Source organism: Taudactylus pleione, unplaced genomic scaffold, assembly GCF_031769625.1.
Source record: "Taudactylus pleione unplaced genomic scaffold, aTauple2 ptg000005l, whole genome shotgun sequence".
NCBI lineage: Eukaryota > Metazoa > Chordata > Amphibia > Anura > Myobatrachidae > Taudactylus > Taudactylus pleione.
This window is the reverse complement of record NW_028284408.1, coordinates 21,187,669-21,204,596: the sequence shown is the minus strand read 5'-3', so window position 1 is coordinate 21,204,596 and position 16,928 is coordinate 21,187,669. Positions and strand designations below refer to the sequence as shown.

The window sequence follows — 16,928 nt, the reverse complement described above, 5'->3', positions numbered from 1 at the left end:
CCTTTAATTGAAAGTCGGGGATTTAAATAGCCGCAGCAGGTGCTTTTTTCCCGACATTGAAGAAGTGATGCAGAAGAGCACTTAGGTTATTTTTTTCGTTTTTTTAAGTGGTCCCATCAAATTTGGGGTACATGAAAATGGGTACTAGCATATTTTTAAGTCCCTAAAGTCAGTTTTTAAAAATTCTGCATTTGTGCACCTGCCGCTATAATTCTATTCTAGAATACACCTGCCGCATACTTGCAGAATAGCCCTGAACCTATTTCCCTATTTTAAATTAATTTTTTGCCGTGTCCCTATTTTTTTTTTTAACTTTTTTTGACACAGTTCTTTTTTAAATGTCAATCTCAGGGGTGCAGGCTATTTTTTTTAAGCCTGCACCCCTAAACCCCAATTCTGCAGGTGAAAAGTTATCACCGTTTTTTATCAAAGACTTTTCAAAACTGCGATAAGTCTTTGAAATTGAATACGGTGTAAAACTAAAACCAGTGATATTAATGCAAAAAACGATGTTATCGCACCCATATTGAATACCCCTACAAGTATACTAAGCAGAGCCATACATACTGGCGATAACTTTACCAAACAGAAGCCCTGATTCAGAGATGTACGCTAGTATGATCGCAACTGGGTCATTCCATGAAAAATAGGAACCAATACATGAAAATTACCAGTTACATTTTAGTAAATTTATGCTGCAAAAAGTTTGTAGTATATTGTGTGATAATTGAAAATCAATATATTTATTACGTATCGATTTCCTGTGTATGTAAACATTAAATATATATGAAAGTTGTTGAAGTGGATGCAAAAATGGCTAATTTCCATGTATTTTATACGTGAAATTATAATAATAATCATAATTTTATAGTTGCTGTCAAAGTACTTTTAAGGTAAGCAGTTCATCAATAGTAATGGTAAAAATGTTGTGACTGTCAATCTTTGATTTGAGACAGAAATATAACGTGGGTCACATTCGTATGTAACATGAGTCGCATATTAAAATTGATTTTAAGTATAGTTTGGTTAACATTCTGTTTTTTGTATCTCAATAATAAGTTTAGATCCTTATACACAGTCGAGTCACATTATTATGACCACCCTCTACATTTGATGTCGGCAGCGCATAGCCCATGAAGTGCATCACGTGCCTTGCGCTGGCTTGTTGGGTATATAAGGTGTGCAAGAGGCTGTCTGCACACATGTCACTCGTTGCTGTCATGGGTAAAAGGGGTGATTTATCCGAGTTGCAAAAAGGGATGATTATTGGTTTTCAGGCCAAGGGTGGCAGTATTTCTGAAACAGCACAGTTTGTGAACTGTTTGCGTGCTGCTGTGGAGAAGGTGTATCGTGACTGGACAAATAACACCATTGTGAATAACCAATGTGCGGAGCACCACGTGCCATTGATGTGAGAGGTGGATGTCGGCTACGAAGGTGCTTGAGGGCCGACCAACACGTTACATTGGAGCAGCTCACTGTCAAAATTAACCTGGGGGCCACCAGACGTATGTCTAAAACTACAGTTCAGTGAACACTGCTAGGTATGGGGCCTGAAGCAAACGGATGGTCACTGCACCTATGTTAACGAAGGTGCATCAGTGGAAAAGGCTTCAATTTTCACGCCTGTATCGGAATTGGACCTCCGCTGATTCCAATGAGTCATGTTTTCTGCTTCATCAAATGGATGGACATTGGCGTGTCAGACGAGAAACATCGGAGAACAAACACTCTGCAACCATGCTGGAAGAACACGAGGAGGTGGTGGCAGTGTTATGGTCTTGGGAATGTTTTCATGGCATTCTCTGGGCCCACTCATCCATGTGGAAGGCACCCTCAACCGATTTGGTTATGAATCCATCCTTGCAGAGCATGTACACCCATACATGCTGATTGTCTTCCCTGAGGCGGATGGGATCACCCAACAAGACAATGCGACAGGTCACACGGCTAGAAATGTTTGACAGTGGTTGGACGAGCACAACCAAGACTTCCAAGTACTTCCCTGGACCCCTAATTCCCCAGACTTAAACCCAATTGAGCATTTGTGGGACCACCTAGATCGTTGTGTTCGCTCTATGGATACTCCATCACGCACCCTCCAGCAGCTGTGGGATGCACTGCAGTCAGCATGCCTCCAGATACCTGTGCCAAATGACCAGCACCTTATTGAGTCACTCCCAGCCTGTGTAGCTGCTGTCCGTGTTGCACAGGGCAGTTACTCTGGCTATTAGCTGGTGGTCATAATAATGTGACTGTAATGTAAGTGTATAATATAGCAATCATTGTAAAAATAATTAGGAGAGCAGGTTTAAATAAATATATGTCCCCTCAGTTATTATGTCCATTCTGTTGTAACATGAGTCACGCATATAAACAATAAAATGTAACTACTAAGCATGTACATTTTTTTCAGCTTCTATGCATTAATTATGACTACCTATCCTATATATTATTGCCTTTTTTAAAATGTTAAATTTCAGCTACATTTTTGTGTGTGGTGTATTTAAACTTCTAAAAATTAACATGAAATGTAATGTGAGCTACATGGAATGACTCAAATGCATTCTCTCAAGGATCGCAGTTGCTAAAATATGCTAATGCATTGTAAAGATCAGTCAAGTGTAGGGATGCCCATATGCGTCCAACAACGTGCAACAGCGTAAACATCTATAACATTGATGCAGATTGGGCTGCCATGCAGCATAGGTAGCAAGTCCGCAAACACTGCAGCTCTCGTGACACGCAGACAGCTCGTATGCTACAAAGGAAATTGCAATAGCTAATTCAAGCTTGCCCATGAAACTGTGTTTAAATGGACACACCTGCGTTTGCCTAGCCACCCCCCGTTACCTCCCCCAAATGCTGACTACCTGTCACTCACTTTGCGAATGGATCCTCTGTGCAGGTGTAATCACAAAACAATCGCAGCATGTGTGCAGTGCATCTTACATGCTTGCGCATAGGCAAACAATTGCGTAAAAATCGGCATTGCGTACATCCCTGGATCAGGCCCAGAGTGTCCATTCTGAAGCCAATAATAAAGAGACAATGCTCATAGCATGTATACTAAGCTGAATCATGCTGATGACAACTATATCAAGCAGAGTCCATTCTGAAACCAATAATACAGTGTCAATTATCGTAGCAATTATACTGAGCAGATCCATACTGGTGATAACTATGCCAAACAGAGTGTCCATTCTAAAGCCAATAATACATAGCCAATTATCATAGCAAGTATACTAAGCAGAGCAATACTGGTGATAACTGTATCAAGCAAAGGGCTTGATTCAGAAATTTACACAATACTGATATATACAGAGATTGCCATTGCGCATGCATTAAAGCCATACTGCTCACGCGCTGTGACTGGTTTGCGATTACGTACGCATAGAGAATTAAAATGCAAAATGAGTTACAGGTAGTAAGCGTTTGGGAGAGGCAACGGGTGGGTGGCTAAGAAAACGCAGGAGTCTGACCTTTCAAACGCCATTCCATGGCCATGCATAAATTAGCCATTGTGATCTCCTTCGCAGCATAAGAGCTCTCAGAGTGTCAGGAGAGACGCAGTGTTTAAGATAGTCAGGCTTACATCAGAATCTGCGTGGTTGCGCGATCTGTGTCGCTGTTCCCGATGTTTATTCTGTTGCACATCGTTGGACGGACACAAGAAGGCAGCAGTGGGTGTCCCTGTGCACCGGTAAGCTTTGGAGAGATTAGCATATTTTCGCTACTGTGATCCGTGAGATATCGCAGTAGCGATTGCATTAGAGTAAGTCTCTGGATCAGGCCCAGAGTCCATTCTGAAGCCAATAATACAGAGCCAATACTAAGCAGAACCATAGCGGTGATAACTGTACCAACAGAGTGTTCATTCTGAAGCCAATAATACAGTGTCAAATCTCATACCAAGTATATTAAGCAGAGCCATACTGGTGACAACTGTACCAAGCAGAGGCCCTGATTCAGAGCCGCTCGTAAGCGACCGCTCGTTCGCTCCGAGCGATGTTCGCACATCTGCGCATGCGTATGGGTCGTAATGCGCATGCGCCAACCAGTCATTGCAGTCGGAAATTGTGCGCTCGCAAAATAGAGAGTGCCTACTAATTTGAGTGACAGGATGAGGCGTTTGTGGGTGGTAACAGGGGAAGGTGCTTGAAAACGGGGAGTGGAGATCCGAATGCAGGCGTGCCAAACAGTCAAAACGGGCGTTTTACGGGTGTGCATAATTAACAAAGCAGCGTCATCGGCCACGTCACTTGGTTGTCTCTTAACCTGAACTGTTCGCATGATTGCGGTAGGAAAATCCAACCACAAGCACTGCGAGCAGTTCGGACGCCTTTCGATGTACTCGATTAATCTAATAAATAGCGGAGATGACGTATGATGTGAACGGCCAGGGGGCGTCTTTACAAAATAGCGAGCGCATGTTTCGTTCGCTCACTCAGACATAGAGGCGTCAACAGACCGCAAAGAGCGGGCGCTCAATTTAAATAGCCGGCCCCTTTTTCTGAATGACCGTTCGCAAATAGCGTCCGGCTCTGAATCAGGCCCAGAGTCCATTCTGGAGCCAATAGTACAGAGCCAATTCTAAGCTAAATCATAGTAGTGATTGTACCACACATAGGGCTCTATTCAGATCCGCTCGCTAGATGCGTTCGCATGCTAGATTCGTATGCAAATTCGGCAAGGCAAGCGATCTTGGCTTACTCAGTGACAATGTTAAAATGTTATCTCATTTCTTCAGATATCAAAACTACTCCTGGAAATCTGATTTGTATTATGCATCTAAATCATACTTATTTGCTTGCTTGACTTGATTTAAAATTCAAATTAAAGCAAATAGATCCACACCATGGGGTATATTTACTAAGGTGTGGGTTTTTAGAAGTGGTTTTGTTGCCCATAGCAACCAATCAGATTCTACTTAACATTTATCTAGCACCTTCTAGAAGGTAATAGCCAGAATCTGATTGGTTGCCATGGGCAACAAAACCACTTCTAAAAACCTGCACCTTAGTAAATATACCCCCATGATCCCTCAAGTTTCGATGTCACTATCTCCATATGAAACATCAATAAGCTTGTTTCACTGTCTCCTCCTGTACAGTGATGCGCCAGCGGGATGATGTCACTGCCATGCTAGTGAGCATGCGAAAACTTTGGGCCTGATTCAGGTTGGATTGCAAGGCTCCATTCGCACGCAGCCAGCCGATGTTTGCATTCTGCACATGCGTTTAAGACGCAGTGCGTGTGCGCGAACCGGCCACTGCGATCGGGACGCGTTCGCAGTGAGCACGCAGAGTCCTCACACAGTGATTGACAGGAAGTGACCGTTTGAGGGTGGTGACGGGGGGTGGTCAGAGAAACGCAGGCATGCCTGGGCATTTAAACGCCGTTACAGGGGCGTATATAATTAAGCCCTGCGATAGCATACGCTGGCAGAAGTCTAGATGGCGACAGGAAGTTTAGCAGTTTGTGCGTTAAGCTCAGGTCAACCACAACTGTGCGGATGGCTCCGTAGTTAAATGGTAATAAACTATTGTTTTTTACCGTGGAACTACAGGTGCCAGCATGCCTGCCCTTTAGCACTTGTGGAACCAAAAGTGCCAGCAGGCAGCCAGCACCCATACCCCCGCTGTAAAAAAAATTGTTAAGAAACCACAACACACACACGTAGAAAGTATAACTATTACATACACCCACCCCACTCACACATAATTATCTGCTGGACGTCGCTCAGTTTGTTTCTCCAAGTAGAATCCACTTGGAGTACCTGAAAAAAAACAACAATACTCACCTCTTTCCTGGCGCTGGTCTCCGTAGCATCCCCATGTCTTGTCAAAAAAACAAACCGGCACCCGGACCAGACACTTACATTAGCGGTGTATGTGTGTGACCACATACACTGCTAACTGGCTCCTGATTTTACTCAGTGTGAACTAGGGGTATGCACCGGCCACTTTTCGTGTTTTGTGTTTTGGTTTTGGATCTGGATCTTTCTTCGTGTTTTGGATCTGGATTGGTTTTGCCAAAACCACCCTTCCGTGTTTTGGGTTCTGGGTTTTGTGTTTTGGATCTGTATTTTTTTTTAAAAAAGCATAAAAACAGCTAAAATCACAGAATTTGTAGGTTTTTCTGCTCCTATGCTATTATTAACCTCAATAACCTTAATTTCCACTCATTTCCAGTCTATTCTGAACACCTCACACCTCACAATAGTGTTTTTATGTCCAAAAGGTTGCACCGAGGTAGCTGGATGACTATGCTAAGTGACACGAGTGGGCGGCACAAACACGTGACCCATCTAGGCGTGAAACTGCAGTGGCAGACAGGATGGCAGTTTGAAAAACTAGGCCCCAAACTGTACATAATGCAAAGAAAAAAAAGAGGTGCAAGATGGAATTGTCCTTGGGCCCTCCCACCCACCCTTATGTTGTATAAATAGGACATGCACACTTTAACAAACCAATCATTTCAGCGCCAGGGTCTGCCACACAACTGTGGCTGAAATGATTGGTTCGTTTGGGCCCCCACAAAACAAGCTGGCAATTAATCTGTCCCTGCACAAACTGGCTCTACGGAGGCAAGATGTCATCCTCATCCTCCTCATCCACCGATTCCTCACCCTCTTCAGTGTGTACATCCTCATCCTCACAGAGTATTAATTCGTCCCCGCTGGAATCCACAACCACAGGTCCCTCTATACGTTCTGGAGGCTGGTCTCCCTGGAAGAGTTGATAATTCATTTTATGAACATCATCTTCTCCACATTTTGTGGAAGCAACCTCCTACGCCTTTCGCTGACAAGATTCCCGGCTGCACTAAACACTCTTTCGGAGTACACACTGGAGGGGGGGCAACTCAGGTAAAATAGAGCCAGTTTGTACAGGGACCTCCAAATTGCTTCTTTTTCCTGCCAGTACAGGTACGGACTGTCTGACATGCCTACTTGGATGCTGTCACCGATGTAATCCTTTAACAGACAGACGCACGCTTGTCGCTGCTGCTTTGAGGTTGCAAGTGCGGCTACAGCCCACACAATTCACAAAGACAGAAAAAAAAAGAAGAATATTTTTATTGTTTGTGTAGCACACTTTGAGGGTGTCACCACCCTTTAACAGACAGACGCACGCTTGTCACTGCTGCTTTGAGGATGCAAGTGCGGCTACAGCCCACACAATTCACAAAGACAGAAAAAAGAAGAACAATATTTTTATTGTTTGTGTAGCACACTTTGAGGGTGTCACCACCCTTTAACAGACAGACGCACGCTTGTCGCTGCTGCTTTGAAGATGCAAGTGCGGCTACATAGCACACAAGTCACAAACACATTAAAAAAATAGTTTTTTATTTTTTGGAGCACTTTGAGAGTTACACCACCCTTTAACAGACAGACGCACGCTTGTCGCTGCTGCTTTGAGGATGCAAGTGCGGCTACAGCCCACACAATTCACAAACACAGAAAAAAGAAGAACAATATTTTTATTGTTTGTGTAGCACACTTTGAGGGTGTCACCACCCTTTAACAGACAGACGCACGCTTGTCGCTGCTGCTTTGAAGATGCAAGTGCGGCTACATAGCACACAAGTCACAAACACATTAAAAAAATAGTTTTTTATTTTTTGGAGCACTTTGAGAGTTACACCACCCTTTAACAGACAGACGCACGCTTGTCGCTGCTGCTTTGAGGATGCAAGTGCGGCTACAGCCCACACAATTCACAAAGACAGAAAAAAGAAGAAGAATATTTTTATTGTTTGTGTAGCACACTTTGAGGGTGTCACCACCCTTTAACAGACAGACGCACGCTTGTCGCTGCTGCTTTGAAGATGCAAGTGCGGCTACATAGCACACAAGTCACAAACACATTAAAAAAATAGTTTTTTATTTTTTGGAGCACTTTGAGAGTTACACCACCCTTTAACAGACAGACGCACGCTTGTTGCTGCTGCTTTGAGGATGCAAGTGCGGCTACAGCCCACACAATTCACAAAGACAGAAAAAAGAAGAAGAATATTTTTATTGTTTGTGTAGCACACTTTGAGGGTGTCACCACCCTTTAACAGACAGATGCACGCTTGTCGCTGCTGCTTTGAGGATGCAGGTGGAATCTAGACGGGATTTGGAACCGGGGACACACTACCTCCATCAATTGTCTAAATCCCACTGCACTAATGGCGGATACCGGACGCACGTCTAACACCAACATAGCAGTCAAGGCCTCAGTTATACGTTTTGCTTCAGGATGACTGCTGTCGTACTTCATCCTCATCGCTAGGGACTGTTGGAGGGTTAATTGTTTAGTAAAAGTAGTGATGTTCCTACTTCCTCTATGGGATGATGAACAACTCCCAGCAGCAGCAACAGCACTAGGAGGAAGTGGTTCTTGATCTTTCCCTATTTTATTTTTAATCGGAGAAAGTTTGGTCCTCCATTTATGTTATATTGATATATACGTGCGGCTAAAGCGCACACAAACACAGAAAATATTTTTTTATTTTTGCTGGAGAGTAGTGCACTTTGTGGGTTACACCACCCTTTAAGAAATGAGCCAGCCGACTCTTTACTTATGGGACACAGGCGCACGCTTGGCGCTGCTCCTTTGTTGATGCACGTGCAGCCACACTGCACACAAGTCACAAACACAGAAAATATTTTTTTTTTTGGTTTGGACTGGAGTGTACTTTGGGGGTTACAGCACCCTTTAACGGTCAAGCCAGCCGGCCCTTTACTTATGACACAGGCGCACGCTTGGCACTACTTTGTTGATGCACGTGCGGCTACTGCGCACACAATTCACAAACACAGAAAATAATTTTTTTGGTTTGGAGTGTACTTTGAGGGTTACAGCACCCTTTAACGGTCAAGCCAGCTGGCCCTTTACTTATGACACAGGCGCACGCTTGGCACTACTTTGTTGATGCACATGCGGCTACTGCGCACACAATTCACAAATACAGAAAATATATATTTTTTTGGTTTGGAGTGTACTTTGGGGGTTACAGGACCCTTTAACGGTCAAGCCAGCCGGCCCTTTACTTATGACACAGGCGCGCGCTTGGCACTACTTTGTTGATGCACGTGCGGCTACTGCGCACACAATTCACAAACACAGAAAATATATATTTTTTGGTTTGGAGTGTACTTTTGGGGTTACAGCACCCTTTAACGGTCAAGCCAGCTGGCCCTTTACTTATGACACAGGCGCGCGCTTGGCACTACTTTGTTGATGCACGTGCGGCTACTGCGCACACAATTCACAAACACAGAAAATATATATTTTTTGGTTTGGAGTGTACTTTTGGGGTTACAGCACCCTTTAACGGTCAAGCCAGCTGGCCCTTTACTTATGACACAGGCGCACGCTTGGCACTACTTTGTTGATGCACGTGCGGCTACTGCGCACACAATTCACAAACACAGAAAATATATATTTTTTTGGTTTGGACTGGAGTGTACTTTGGGGGTTACAGCACCCTTTAACGGTCAAGCCAGCCGGCCCTTTACTGGCACTACTTTGTTGATGCACGTGCGGCTACTGCGCACACAATTCACAAACACAGAAAATATATTATTTTTTTAGCACTCGGGGGGAGCACCCCTGATGGACAGAGCACCCCCTGGACAACACTACAGCACCCCTTTAGGACTGGGACACTGCACAGGACTTTGGAGTGGACACAGCCCCTATGGAGAACTGACTGCACAACACAGTCCAGCCAGCCCCTATGGACTTTGAAGTAGTGGACACAGCCCCTATTAACAACAGCAGCACAGCACAACACAGCCAGCCCCTATGGACTTTGAAGTAGTGGACAACAGCAGCACAGCGCAGCACAGCGCAGCACAGCACAGCACAACACTACTCTGCACTACACTACACTACACAGCCCAGCCAGCCCTAACTCCCACCCTCCCTCTTCACTGTCCACAGCCGAGTGAGAAAATGGCGCCGACGCGGGTACCTTATATAGGATCCAAAACCCGCGAGACTCGGAAGGCGGGATGATGACTTTTGCCTCGATTTCAGATCCGAGTCAGGCGGGAAAAGTCGAGCCTGACTCGGATCTGCCTCGGATCGGGGGGGCTCGGGGGGGTTCGGATTTCAGAAATCCGAACCCGCTCACCCCTAGTGTGAACTGTCAGGAGCCGGCAGCCAATCAGCGGCCGCTAACTGTAGAGCGGCCGCTGATTGGCTCTGGTTCCTGACTGACTGACCAGCCCGAGTGGGACCTGTCAGGAGCCGGAGCCAATCAGCGGCCGTTCTACAGTTAGCGGCTGCTGATTGGCTGCCGGCTCCTGACAGTTCACACGTGTTTACTGAGCAGTCAGGAGCCGGTTAGCAGAGAGTTCAAAACATAATTATCACTAATGATAGTTATGTAATGATGAATAGGCACCTAAAAGTGAGCTTTCATCAAAGTTTATGCTCTGGAATAACATCTCCAACAATTACTACTCTGAACAGTTCACTGAGATCTCCTGCATCCATGCTGGCTTATTAGAGTCTATTCAGCAAGCAAAATTTTACTTAAATCATGTGGAAATTAACATTTCCGTATTATTATTATTATCTCAGCTATGTAGGAATTAGTTAACAAAGAAGATAACGCAAATATTTTCTCCATTATTTAATATATGACTCCAACAACATCGCACTATAGGTATCAAGGCATTGCTCTCTAAGGCCAGTATTCAATTTGAGGCGAAAAGCCAGAATCTGTGGAAAAGTTTCGATGATGATGTCATTTCGCCAGGCAGAAAAATATCGCCTTATTCAATTTGAAAGACTTTCCGCCTAGGCGGAAAGTCAATGCAATGTAATAGGCAGAAAAGTTTCGCCTATGAATAGCAGGCGGAAAAAAGTGCAGAATTGGGGTTTTGGGTACAACATTGCGGGAACCCCCGTGCAGCCTTGAGACAGTCCTCCAAAGGTAAACTGCATCAAAAAAATTAAAAAAACACTTAAGGACACCCCAAAAAATCACTTTGAATTTGGGGGCGAAAAAAAAAATGTTGGGGTACAAAGATAAAAACTAATGAACTTGACTCTGGGGGGTCCCCAAGTATGCCCCAGGTGTTTTTTTCATTGCAGGGGCTTGCGGTAGGTGGATTTTTCACGATTTTTTCAACCTCACTTTAGCAACTTTAAAATATGCTGTCCCCCATTTTCAAGTTCCCCAAATTTGCTGGGATAAGTTATTTTCTGCAAAAAAACCTTCAGAATACTATTCTGCACCACTTATACAAAAACGCTATTTAGCAGCTATTGAACCAGTTTAAAAACACCAAATACCTTCAGCAAGCCAAATCGGGGGGTAACCATAGCTAACCCCCATGTCAGAGCATCTTTTGGGGGGTGTCAGGCTGATTTCCCCAAATCTGACAGGACTTTCCGCTTGTTTAAGTTTCGCCGGGTCCCGTTTTCACCTACTTTCAAATTGAATATGGGTATACGCGGGCACGCGCGCGATACTTTTCCTCCTACAAAACACGTGATGTAGACGAAAAGTCTGGGAGGCGGAAAAGTATCGCGGGTCCGCTCAAATTGAATATGGCTCATAAGCTGTTAATGTTTTCTGCTATTAAGGTAGCAGAAAAACATTTTTTAAAAATCCCTAAAGTCTTACTTTATATAATGCCATCTGGGAATGGTGTTATATGAGGAAAATCCTTATTTCTGCTGAAAACTGCAGGAATGGCTCTCGCGCAATTAGTCCCTGCAGTTGGCTGAAGCTCTCATATCTATATAAATATACAGTATATATATATATATATATATATATATATATATATATATAGCATACATGCTTCTATGAACACTATATATACATGTATATATATATATATGGCATTCAAACGGGAAGCCGGCTGCCTTGATACCGGCAGCCGGCTTCCCGACTGTCATATCCCGGCGAGGGATGAAATACCAGGCATCTAGATGTAGACGCCTGACATTTCCCTGACGCCGGGAGACAGGCGCCCAGCATCCCGATCGAAGGGATGCTGGGCGCCGCGAGTGGACAGCCGCGGGGGGGGGAGGGTTAGGTTTAGGGCACCCGGGGGGGAATTAGGGTTAGGCACCCTTCCGGGAGGGTTAGGCGGTATTTCATACCGATTCCATACATACATACATATATATATATATATATATATATATATATATATATATAGGGAAGCAAAACTGAAGGGCACTCAACAGGACTTTCACAACCTAGGTAAATGTGATCAAGAAACCAGGCAGAGCCAGATGTACTGTCAACGTTTCAGCAGAAGGTGCTTTTATCAAGACATGATTACAAACAGAAATGTAGTGGAATATATAGCAGATCACTCACCCAAGTGTCCATCACCTCCACGATCACCCCAGCCGCGGCTCCAGCTGATGACGTCACCAGCGGGAAACACCAGCGCGCGTGTAGGCCTGGGGGGCGTGGTATACTCACCAAGTGCCATCACCATGGCTACCTAATACAACACAGGAAGTAGTCTCAACAGAGCAATGTACAGAACATGCAGCTGCGCACAGTATTAATGCATGAATGACCAAACTAATGTGCACAATGCACAATATGACACATATCACAACAGTAGTGCATGTGTGAATACACATGTAGAGTAACCGGCTGCGCTGCAGGCTAACTGTGCTGAATGTGAAAAACATGTAGCAGCGCACAGGGCAGTGACATAAATAACCAAGCTATGATGCACAATGTAAAATGTGTATCATGATGTCACCGAATTATAATATAATGTAACCGGTTGCTGTTACATTGATGACATTTTCCTGATATGGAGGGGTAGTCAAGACGAGTTTCTAATACTCATTCACAACATCAATATACGTGATTGCCCGATTAAATTAACTTCGGAGAGTAGCTACACCACTGTCCATTTCTTGGATGTGTCCATCAATTTGTTATCTGATGGTACCATCCAAACATTGATGTTTTACAAAGAAACTGATAGAAATACCCTGTTGGCAAGTGATAGTCAACACCCTAAATCCCTAAAATATGGTTTGCCGTTTTCCCAATTTTTGAGGGTTATCAGAATTTGTAGTGACCCCATTGATGCTAAAATCCAGATTCAGAGAATGATGCTTAAATTTCTCGCTAGAGGTTATCATCACAGTCTGCTGAGCAAGGCCCGTGATCGGGCACTTGCAGTCAGTCGCCAAGACTCCTTGGTGCCCTCTACAGTTAAATCATTGGAGAAACGCATAGTGTGGCCCCAAATCTATACAGACGACAGCAATTCCATCATGCAGACAGCCAAAGCGATCTGGCCCATTGTAGCTACTGACAAACACATTCCATCTTTATGTGGTTGTTCCATTTTACCCTCATTTAAAAGAGGTAGAAATATTCCTGATACTGTAGTACACAATGATATCAGTCAGTTTGCAGTACAGCGGCAGAGTCACTTCTTGACTCGAAAGCCAGGCAACTACAAATGCACGGGCTGCACGACTTGCAGCTTCCTAGAGACAGGCGATACTTTTACACATCCTAGATCAGGCAAGAAATTTTCCATTAAATATGCACTAACATGCTCGAGTAAATTCGTTGTGTATTACATTAAATGCCCCTGTGGTCTATTCTACGTTGGGAAAACCACACGACAATTGAAGGAACGTATGGCGTTGCATCGGTCTAACATTAGGGCAGCCTTGGAGGGCAAAAATTGTGACCAGCCGGTCGCACGTCATTTTTTGCTACATCGACATAATCTATCCAGCTTGAGATATAAAATGATTGATTGGGTGCCTCCGTGCACCAGAGGTGGAGATAGGGGCCGTGTCCTGCTGCAAAAAGAAGCCAAATGGATTCACACTCTGCAGACTGTACATCCCTTTGGCTTAAATGAAAATCTCTCTTTTTCATGTTTTTTATAATGTACAGTTAGTCTATTATGTTCTGCCTCCTCTAGTGTGGTTAGCCTTTAGCGCAACCGGTTACATTATATTATAATTCGGTGACATCATGATACACATTTTACATTGTGCATCATAGCTTGGTTATTTATGTCACTGCCCTGTGCGCTGCTACATGTTTTTCACATTCAGCACAGTTAGCCTGCAGCGCAGCCGGTTACTCTACATGTGTATTCACACACGCACTACTGTTGTGATATTTCTCATATTGTGCATTGTGCACATTAGTTTGGTCATTCATGCATTAATACTGTGCGCAGCTGCATGTTCTGTACATTGCTCTGTTGAGACTACTTCCTGTGTTGTATTAGGTAGCCATGGTGATGGCACTTGGTGAGTATACCACGCCCCCCAGGCCTACACGCGCGCTGGTGTTTCCCGCTGGTGACGTCATCAGCTGGAGCCGCGGCTGGGGTGATCGTGGAGGTGATGGACACTTGGGTGAGTGATCTGCTATATATTCCACTACATTTCTGTTTGTAATCATGTCTTGATAAAAGCACCTTCTGCTGAAACGTTGACAGTACATCTGGCTCTGCCTGGTTTCTTGATCACATTTACCTAGGTTGTGAAAGTCCTGTTGAGTGCCCTTCAGTTTTGCTTCCCTGTATTATACCTTCTTGGTTTGTTGTGGCACCGGGGCAATACTTATATCCTTTGGAGAGTGCCGGACCCCTACAGGTTTTATATATATATATATATATATATATATATATCTCTTCCCTGTGCTTGTCTACCTTGAATTCATACTGCTCCCCCCACATTCCTCCATGGAAACTCCGCCTAGGAAACAGAGGAGCGTGTGGGGGAGGGAGCAATATGAATTTAAGGTAGTCAAGTGCAGGTAAGGATATATTTGTATATATGTACCATACTTGTCTACATTTGAAAAAGCATTTCAGGGAGATTGTGAAAGCACCACCTATAAGCGCGGCGGTAAAGTAGGCGTGTACTGCTATACCTGGGAGGCGTGTCATAAACCTCACTTGCATCCAAGTATATATGAGCCCCAAAGCAGTTAGTAAGATCTACATGTATTGTGTTTTACAAGTGGTTCCATATAAGTGGCCATGAGATACCTTATATAAAAATGTATGTAGCCAAAGGGATCATTGTGCCTTATAACCAATGCAGGGAAATGATACTTATGATCCCATTTGAATGTGTATATCTCTTTTTTTTATTTCATTTTTATTGAAGCATAAGAATCAGTTACAGATACTACAAATAGTAGATACTAAAGGACACATTGATTACAATTGTTACAATGTTGTTACAGGTCATACAAAAAGAAGTATAGATAAGAAAAATAAACAAACATATTGCTAGACACAATGAGAAAATTCACTAGACAAAAATACAAAATATACAAAATAGTGAGTGCACATAATGCTCAGCTTCAAATGTGTATATCTCTATATTTCCAAGTATATAACAGCTACATAATGGTGGTAAGGTGATGATATATATATATATATATATATATATTAGGGGTGAGCGGGTTCGGATTTCTGAAATCCGAACCCCCCTGAGCCCCCCCGAGTCCGATCCGAGTCAGGCTCGACTTTTCCCGCCTGACTCGGATCTGAAATCGAGGCAAAACGTCATCATCCCGCCTTCCGAGTCTCGCGGGTTTTGGATCCTATATAAGGTACCCGCGTCGGCGCCATTTTCTCACTCGGCTGTGGACAGTGAAGAGGGAGGGTGGGAGTTAGGGCTGTGTAGTGTAGTGTAGTGTAGTGTAGTGTAGTGCTGCTGTTGTCCACTACTTCAAAGTCCATAGGGGCTGGCTGTGTTGTGCTGTGCTGCTGTTGTTAATAGGGGCTGTGTCCACTACTTCAAAGTCCATAGGGGCTGGCTGGACTGTGTTGTGCAGTCAGTTCTCCATAGGGGCTGTGTCCACTCCAAAGTCCTGTGCAGTGTCCCAGTCCTAAAGGAGTGCTGTAGTGTTGTCCAGGGGGTGCTCTGTCCATCAGGGGTGCTCCCCCCAAGTGCTAAAAAAATAATATATTTTCTGTGTTTGTGAATTGTGTGCGCAGTAGCCGCACGTGCATCAACAAAGTAGTGCCAAGCGTGCGCCTGTGTCATAAGTAAAGGGCCGGCTGGCTTGACCGTTAAAGGGTGCTGTAACCCCCGAAAGTACACTCCAGTCCAAACCAAAAAAAAATTATTTTCTGTGTTTGTGAATTGTGTGCGCAGTAGCCGCACGTGCATCAACAAAGTAGTGCCAAGCGTGCGCCTGTGTCATAAGTAAAGGGCCGGCTGGCTTGACCGTTAAGGGTGCTGTAACCCCCGAAAGTACACTCCAGTCCAAACCAAAAAAAAAATTATTTTCTGTGTTTGTGAATTGTGTGCGCAGTAGCCGCACGTGCATCAACAAAGTAGTGCCAAGCGTGCGCCTGTGTCATAAGTAAAGGGCCGACTGGCTTGACCGTTAAGGGTGCTGTAACCCCCGAAAGTACACTCCAGTCCAAACCAAAAAAAAAATTATTTTCTGTGTTTGTGAATTGTGTGCGCAGTAGCCGCACGTGCATCAACAAAGTAGTGCCAAGCGTGCACCTGTGTCATAAGTAAAGGGCCGGCTGGCTTGACCGTTAAGGGTGCTGTAACCCCCGAAAGTACACTCCAGTCCAAACCAAAAAAAAAATTATTTTCTGTGTTTGTGAATTGTGTGCGCAGTAGCCGCACGTGCATCAACAAAGTAGTGCCAAGCGTGCGCCTGTGTCATAAGTAAAGGGCCGGCTGGCTTGACCGTTAAGGGTGCTGTAACCCCCGAAAGTACACTCCAGTCCAAACCAAAAAAAAAATTATTTTCTGTGTTTGTGAATTGTGTACGCAGTAGCCGCACGTACATCAACAAAGTAGTGCCAAGCGTGCGCCTGTGTCATAAGTAAAGGGCCGGCTGGCTTGACCGTTAAGGGTGCTGTAACCCCCGAAAGTACACTCCAGTCCAAACCAAAAAAAAAATTATTTTCTGTGTTTGTG

General features: G+C 44.3%; 1 protein-coding gene across 3 annotated transcripts in view; it reads right to left on the bottom strand.

Annotated features, from left to right (window-relative positions):
- The window catches only part of ACVRL1 (activin A receptor like type 1), a 182,821-nt gene that overhangs the window by 120,367 nt on the left and 45,526 nt on the right, over nucleotides 1-16,928 (bottom strand). The window lies entirely within an intron of this gene.